Source organism: Chlamydotis macqueenii, chromosome 22 (assembly GCF_036417535.1).
Source record: "Chlamydotis macqueenii isolate bChlMac1 chromosome 22, bChlMac1.mat, whole genome shotgun sequence".
NCBI lineage: Eukaryota > Metazoa > Chordata > Aves > Otidiformes > Otididae > Chlamydotis > Chlamydotis macqueenii.
The window spans coordinates 5,252,275-5,258,204 of NC_141577.1; the positions used below are offsets into that span (position 1 = coordinate 5,252,275).

At 70.4% G+C, this 5,930-nt stretch overlaps 1 long non-coding RNA gene across 1 annotated transcript; it reads right to left on the reverse strand.

The window, feature by feature from the left end:
* Nucleotides 1–2,012: 2,012 nt before the first annotated feature.
* LOC147598108 (uncharacterized) lies at nt 2,013–4,928 on the reverse strand. The gene is made up of 4 exons (XR_015260912.1): nt 4,870–4,928; nt 3,446–3,530; nt 2,159–2,203; nt 2,013–2,066 (listed from the first exon to the last, which is right to left on the reverse strand). It is a non-coding gene; the product is annotated as an uncharacterized LOC147598108 (long non-coding RNA).
* Nucleotides 4,929–5,930: the final 1,002 nt, after the last annotated feature.

Below are 5,930 nucleotides of genomic sequence, written 5' to 3' on the forward strand. Positions count from 1 at the left end.
TCTAGGGGTCCTGGGTGCGGGATTTTAGGGGGGGTCCCGGATGGGGGGGGGGGGGGGATTTGGGGGGATGGAGCGCGGTCCCGGGGGGGGTCCCTCAGGGGGCGGGGGGCGCCCCGCCCCCCCCCAGGCTGCCGCGGGACAGGCTGCGGCCCCGCCCCCCGTCCCCCGAGGCCGCGCCAGAGAGCGAGGCGGTGCGGGAGCGCGACAGCCGCGTCATGGCCGCCGCCGCCACTGCGGGGAGGGGGGGGGGCCAGGGCCGCGCCCCGCCCCTCCCCTCCCCGGCCACGCCCACCCCCCTCCCTCCCACCCCGGGCCACGCCTCCCCCGGGCACCAGGTGGTGCCCCAGGCCACGCCCCCCCTCCTCCGGGCCACGCCCCCCTCCTCCGGGCCACGCCCCCTCCGCCTCCGGGCCACGCCCCCCTCCAGGCCATGCTCCCCTCCTCCTCCAGGCCACGCCCCCCTCCAGGCCACGCCCCCCCTCCAGGCCATGCTCCCCTCCTCCTCCAGGCCACGCCCCCTCCTCCTCCGGGCCACGCCCCCTCCCCAGGCCACGCCCCCCCCTCCTGGAACTGCATTTTATTGCCCTGGGTGGGGGGGGGGAGGTGATGTTAATTAGAACTGAGGAGCGTTAATTAAGCCTCAGGTCAATTAATTCCTGCCTCACAGCAGCTAATTACTCCCCCCAGGTCCAGGTTAATTAATTGCACCGCTAATTACCCCCCCCCCCCCGGTGTAATTAACTCCCCGCCTCAGCTGAGTTTTCCCCTTCCAGCACGCAAACGAGCCCCCCACCCCGGCGGTAATTAATTATGCAGAGCGGCTTAATTACCCGCCCCGAGCGCTAATTACCCCCCCAGGAGTGTTAATTAGCGGTGGCTCGTTAGGCGGTACTCACGGTAGCCCATGCCCTGCAGGAAGTACTTGAAGGCCTCGGTGAGCTTGGCCGGCTGCGCGGGTGGGGCCGTGACCTCCGACCCCTCCCCGGTGACCTCTGACCCCCGGCTGACCTCTGACCTCGCGACCCCGGTAAGGCCCGGTCCCCCCCCCCCCAGCAGTCCTCTGACCCCCCGTGACCTCTGACCCTCTGTGACCCTGTGACCTCTGACCCCCTCCTCTGACCCCCGTGATCTCTGACCCTCTGTGACCCCATGAACTCTGACCCTCTGTGACCTCTGACCCTCTGTGACCCCACGACCTCTGACCCCATCTGACCCCCGTGACCTCTGACCCCCATCTGACCCCCGTGACCTCTGACCCTCTGTGACCCTGTGACCTCTGACCCCCGTGATCTCTGACCCTCTGTGACCCCATGAACTCTGACCCTCTGTGACCTCTGACCCCCATGACCTCTGACCCTCTGTAACCCCACGACCTCTGACCCCCCATCTGACCCCCGTGACCTCTGACACTCTGTGACCCCACGACCTCTGACCCCCATGACCTGACCCTGTGACCCCATGACTTCTGACCCCATGACCTCTGACCCTGTGTGACCCCATGACCTCTGAGCCTCTGTGACCCCATGACCTCTGACCCCCATGACCTCTGACCCTGTGTGACCCTGTGACCTCTGACCCCCTCTGACCCCTGTGACCTCTGTTCCCTCCTCTGACCCCCCGTGACCTCTGACCCCTGTGACCTCTGACCCTGTGTGACCCCACGACCTCTGTTCCCTCCTCTGACCCCCGTGACCTCTGACCCTCTGTGACCCTGTGACCTCTGACCCGTTACCTCTGACCCTGTGTGACCCCACGACCTCTGTTCCCTCCTCTGACCCCTGTGACCTCTGACCCTCTGTGACCCCACAACCTCTGACCCCCGTGACCTCTGACCCCATGACCCTGTGTGACCCCACGACCTCTGTTCCCTCCTCTGACCCCCGTGACCTCTGACCCTCTGTGACCCCATGACCTCTGACCCTGTGTGACCCCATTGGGGGGGTGTCATGTGACCTCAGAGGAGGCCCGGTGACATCACAGGAGGCCCGGTGACATCACCAGTGACGTCACTCACCATGGCGTCCTTGTGGGGGGAGTTGTCGCCCACCACCAGCAGCACCGGGCAGCTGGGGGGGCAAAGGTCAGGGGTCGCGGGGGGGTCATGTGGGGTCACGGGGGTCACGTGGGGTCGTGGGGTCAGGGGTCAGGGGTCACTCACCGCAGGCTGTTGGCCCCGCTGCGCTGCAGGCCCAGGTCCCCGCGGCTGCAAGGGGGGTGTCCCAGTTCATCCTAGTGCCTCCCAGTTTGATCCCAGTTCCCCCTATTTTCTCCCCAGTTCCCTCCCAGTTCTCTCCCAGTCCCTCCCAGTTCCCTTCCAGTTCCCCTCAGCTCAATCCCAGTTGCTCCCAGTCCCTCCCAGCCCCCCGGTACCCCCCCAGCTCCATCCCAGTTCAATCCCAATTCCTCCCAGTTTGATCCCAGTTTCCCCAGTACCCTCCCACTCCATCCCAGTCTGATCCCAGTGCCCCCAAATCCCATCCCAGACCCCCCCCAGTCCCCTCCCAGTCCCTCCCAGCCCCCTCAGTTCCATCCCAGTCCCCCCCGGTTCAATCCCAGTTCAATCCCAGTGCTCCTAGCCCAATCGCAGTCCCTCCCAGCCCCCCCAGTTCCATCCCAGTCCCCCCCGGTTCAATCCCAGTCCTCCTAGCCCAGTCCCAGTCCCTCCCAGTTCCCTCCCAATCCCCCCCGGTTCAATCCCAGTTCAATCCCAGTCCTCCTAGCCCAATCCCAGTCCCCCCCAGTCCCCTCGCAGTCCCCCCCAGTCCCCTCGCAGTCCCCCCCCGGTTCAATCCCAGTGCTCCTAGCCCAGTCCCAGTCCCCCCCCAGTTCCCTCCCAGCCCCCTCGCAGTCCCCCCCCGGTTCAATCCCAGTGCTCCTAGCCCAGTCCCAGTCCCCCCCCAGTTCCCTCCCAGCCCCCTCAGTTCCATCCCAGTCCCCCCCGGTTCAATCCCAGTCCTCCTAGCCCAGTCCCAGTCCCTCCCAGTTCCCTCCCAATCCCCCCCGGTTCAATCCCAGTTCAATCCCAGTCCTCCTAGCCCAATCCCAGTCCCCCCCAGTCCCCTCGCAGTCCCCCCCAGGTTCAATCCCAGTGCTCCTAGCCCAGTCCCAGTCCCCCCCCAAATTCCCTCCCAGTCCCCCCCGGTTCAATCCCAGTTCAATCCCAGTTCGATCCCAGTCCTCCTAGCCCAATCCCAGACCCTCCCAGCCCCTCCCAGCCCCCCCAGTTCCCTCCCAGTCTGCCCCGGTTCAATCCCAGTTCAGTCCCAGTCCTCCTAGCCCAGTCCCAGTCCCCCCCGCAGTCCCCCGCAGTCCCCTCCCAGTCCCCCCAGTTCCATTCCAGCCCCTCCCAGTTCCCTCCCAGTTCAATCCCAGTTCGATCCCAGTGCTCCGAGGGCAGTCCCAGTGCCCCGCAGCCCCGCCGCAGCGCCCCCAGTTTGCCCAGTACCTGTTGTACATGGCCCAGAGCAGGGGGGCGTTGGGCGCCGCCCCCGGGCCTGCTGCACCGGGGGAGGGGCGGCCGCCAGCTCCTCCTGCGGCCTGCGCGTCACAGCCCCGCCCCCGCCCCGCCCCTGCCCCGCCCCCGTGTCTCAGCCCCGCCCCCGCCCCGCCCCTGCCCCGCCCCCGTGTCACAGCCCCGCCCCACCCCCGTGTCACAGCCCCGCCCCCGCCCCTGCCCCGCCCCGCCCCCGTGTCACAGCCCCGCCCCACCCCCGTGTCACAGCCCCACCCCTGCCCCTGCCCCGCCCCGCCCCCGTGTCACAGCCCCGCCCCCGCCCCGCCCCCGTGTCACAGCCCCGCCCCCGCCCCTGCCCCGCCCCCGTGTCTCAGCCCCACCCCTGCCCCGCCCCCGTGTCACAGCCCCGCCCCCGTGTCACAGCCCCGCCCCCGTGTCTCAGCCCCGCCCCTGCCCCGCCCCCGTGTCTCAGCCCCGCCCCTGCCCCGCCCCCGTGTCACAGCCCCGCCCCGCCCCTGCCCCGCCCCCGTGTCACAGCCCCGCCCCCGCCCCGCCCCCGTGTCACAGCCCCACCCCACCCCCGTGTCACAGCCCCACCCCCGCCCCTGCCCCGCCCCGCCCCCGTGTCACAGCCCCGCCCCCGCCCCTGCCCCGCCCCCGTGTCACAGCCCCGCCCCCGCCCCTGCCCCGCCCCCGTGTCACAGCCCCGCCCCCGCCCCGCCCCCGTGTCACAGCCCCACCCCCGCCCCTGCCCCGCCCCACCCCCGTGTCACAGCCCCACCCCCGCCCCTGCCCCGCCCCCGTGTCACAGCCCCGCCCCTGCCCCGCCCCCGTGTCACAGCCCCGCCCCTGCCCCGCCCCCGTGTCACAGCCCCGCCCCCGCCCCGCCCCCGTGTCACAGCCCCGCCCCCGCCCCGCCCCCGTGTCACAGCCCCGCCCCCGCCCCGCCCCCGTGTCACAGCCCCGCCCCCGCCCCGCCCCCGTGTCTCAGCCCCGCCCCCGCCCCGCCCCCGTGTCTCAGCCCCGCCCCCGCCCCGCCCCCGTGTCTCAGCCCCGCCCCTGCCCCGCCCCCGTGTCTCAGCCCCGCCCCCGCCCCGCCCCCGTGTCACAGCCCCGCCCCCACCCCGCCCCCACCCCGTGACCCACAAGTGACCCTCCCCCAACCCTTAACTGAGCTCCCTGACCCACAAGTGCCCCCCCCGACCCACAAGTGGCCCTTGGGGCCTCCAGGTGGACTCTGGGCCCCCCAAGTGCCCCCCACAGGCGCCCCAAGTGCCCCCAGGCCCCCCAAGTGCCCCTTGAGGGCCCCCAAAACTGACCCCCAGGACCCACAAGTGGCCCTCCCCAGACCCCCAAGCGCCCCCCGGACCCACAAGTGGCCCCCCACGGGACCCCCAAGTGCCCCCCCACCCGACCTGCGTGAAGAGGTGCGCCAGGATGAGCTCGCTGCTGGAGGACGTCAGGCCCGACAGCTGGGGGGGCACCCGTGGGACCCACCGCGACCCACGGCGACCCACCGCCGCCCACCGCGACCCACGGCGAACTACGGCAACCCACCACGACCCACAGCGACCCACCGGCACCCACAGACACCCACAGACACCGTAGGGACCCACCGCGACCCACAGCGACCCACAGACACCGTAGGGACCCACAGCGACCCACAGACACCGTAGGGACCCACCGCGACCCACAGCGACCCACAGACACCGTAGGGACCCACAGCGACCCACAGACACCGTAGGGACCCACAGCGACCCACAGACACCCACAGACACGGTAGGGACCCACAGCGACCCACAGACACCATAGAGACGCACAGCGACCTACAGCGACCCACAGACACCGTAGGGACCCACAGCGACCCACAGCGACCCACAGACACCGTAGGGACCCACAGCGACCCACAGACACCGTAGGGACCCACCGCGACCCACGGCAACCCACAGACACCGTAGGGACCCACAGCGACCCACGGCGACCCACAGACACCGTAGCGACCCACAGCGACCCACAGACACCGTAGGGACCCACAGCGACCCACAGACACCGTAGGGACCCACAGCGACCCACAGACACCGTAGCGACCCACAGCGACCCACAGACACCGTAGGGACCCACAGCAACCCACGGCGACCCACAGCGACCGTAGGGACCCACAGCGACCGTAGGGACCCACCGCGACCGTAGGGACCCACCGCGACCCACAGACACCGTAGGGACCCACAGCGACCCCCGTTTCGAACCCAAATCCCCCATTTTTCCCCCCTAGCCCTAACCCCGGCCCAAAACCCCGGCCCCTGGCCCTAACCCCGGTCCCTAGCCCTAACCCTGGCCCCTAACCTTAACCCCGGCCCGAAACCCCGGCCCCTCGCCCTAACCCCGGTTCCTGGCCCTAATCCTGGCCCGAAACCCCGGCCCCTAACCCTAACCCCGGCCCAAAACCCCGGCCCCTAACCCTAACCCCGGCCCAAAA